Source organism: Somniosus microcephalus, chromosome 4, assembly GCF_052327205.1.
Source record: "Somniosus microcephalus isolate GS21.2 chromosome 4, FLI_Smic_1.0, whole genome shotgun sequence".
NCBI lineage: Eukaryota > Metazoa > Chordata > Chondrichthyes > Squaliformes > Somniosidae > Somniosus > Somniosus microcephalus.
The window spans coordinates 132,157,938-132,159,848 of NC_140990.1; positions in this window are offsets into that span (position 1 = coordinate 132,157,938).

Genomic DNA, 1,911 nt, shown 5'->3' on the forward strand with positions numbered 1-1,911 from the left:
GGGAAGAGAGAAAGCGAATGGGGGGAAGAGAGAGAGTTACCTGGAGGAAGAGAGAGAGCGGCCGAGGGGAAGAGTGAGAGCGACTGGGGGGAAGAGAGAGAGCGACTGGGGGGAAGAGAGAGAGCGACTGGGGGGAAGAGAGAGAGCGACTGGGGGGAAGAGTGAGAGCAACAGGGTGGAAGAGAGAGAGCGACTGGGGGGAAGAGAGAGAGCGACTGGGGGGAAGAGAGAGAGCGACTGGGGGAAGAGAGAGAGCGACTGGGGGAAGAGAGAGAGCGACTGGGGGAAGAGAGAGACGGCTGGGGGAAGAGAGAGAGCGACCCTCGGGGAAGAGACAGAGCGACTGGGGGGAAGAGAGAGAGCGACTGCGGGCTAGAGATAGAACGACTGCGGGGAAGAAAAAGAGCTTCTGGGGGAAGAGAGGGAGCGACTGGGGGGAAGAGAGAGAGCGACTGGTGGGAAGAGAGAGAGTGACTGGGGGAAAGAGAGAGAGCGACTGGGGGGAAGTGAAAGAGCGACTGGGGGGAAGAGAGAGCACGACTGGGGGAAAGAGAGAGCACGCCTGGGGGGAAGTGAGGGCGTGACTGGGGGGAAGATAGAGAGTAACTTGGAGGAAGAGAGAGAGTGACTGGGGGGAAGAGAGACGACTGGGGGGAAGAGAGAGAGTGACTGGGGGGAAGAGATAGCACGACTGGGGGGAAGAGAGAGCGCGACTGGGGGGCAGAGAGAGAGTGACTGGGGTGAAGAGAGAGAGCGACTCGCCGGAAGAGAGAGAGCGACTGGGGGAATGAGAGAGAGCGGCTGGGGGGAAGAGAGAGAACGACTGGGGGGGAAGAGAGAGAGCAACTGGGGGTAAGAGAGTGTGCGACAGGGGGGGAAGAGAGAGAGTGACTGGGGGGAAGAGAGAGAGTGACTGGGGGAGAGAGAGAGTGACGGGGGGAAGAGAGAGAGCGACTGGGGGAAGAGCGAGAGCGACTGGGGGGAAGAGAGAGAGCGACTGGGGGAAGAGAGAGATGACTGGGGGAAGAGAGAGAGCGACCCTCGGGGAAGAGAGAGAGCGACTGGGGGGAAGAGAGAGAGCGACTGCGGGCAAGAGATAGAACGACTGGGGGGAAGAAAAAGAGCGACTGGGGGAAGAGAGAGTGCTTCTGGGGGAAGAGAGGGAGCGACTGGGGGGATGAGATAGAGCGATGGGGGGATGAGAGAGAGCGACTGGGGGGTGAGAGAGAGTGACTGGGGGGCGGAGAGAGAGCGACTGGGGGGAAGAGACAAGGTGTCTGGGGGGAAGAGAGAGATGGAATGGGGGAAGAGAGCGAGCGACTGGGGGGAAGAGAGAGAGCGACAGGGGGTAAGCGAGAGCGCGACTGGGGGAAAGAGAGAGAGCGACTGGGGGGAAGAGAGAGAGCGACTGGGGGAAGAGAGAGCGTGATGGGGAGAAGAGATAGTGCGACTGGGGGCAAGAGAGAGAGCCACTGGGGGGAAGAGAGAGAGCCACTGGGGGGAAGAGAGAGAGCGACTGGGGGTAAGCGAGAGCGCGACTGGGGGAAAGAGAGAGAGTGACAGGGGAGAAGAGAGAGTGCAACTGGGGGGAAGAGATAGCGCGACTGGGGGGAAGAGAGAGTGCGACGGGTGGAAGAGAGAGCGCGACTGGGGGGCAGAGAGAGAGTGACTGGGGGGAAGAGCGAGAGCGACTGGGAGGAAGAGAGAGAGTAACTTGGAGGAAGGGAGAGAGCGACTGGGGGGAAGAGAGAGAGCGACTGGGGGGAAGAGAGAGAGCGACTGGGGGGAAGGGAGTGAAACTGGGGGAAGAGAGAGAGGGACTGGGGGGAAGAGAGAGAGCGACTGGGGGGAAGAGAGAGAGCGAATGGGGGAAGAGAGAGCGCGACTGGGGGAAGAGAGAGAACGACCGGT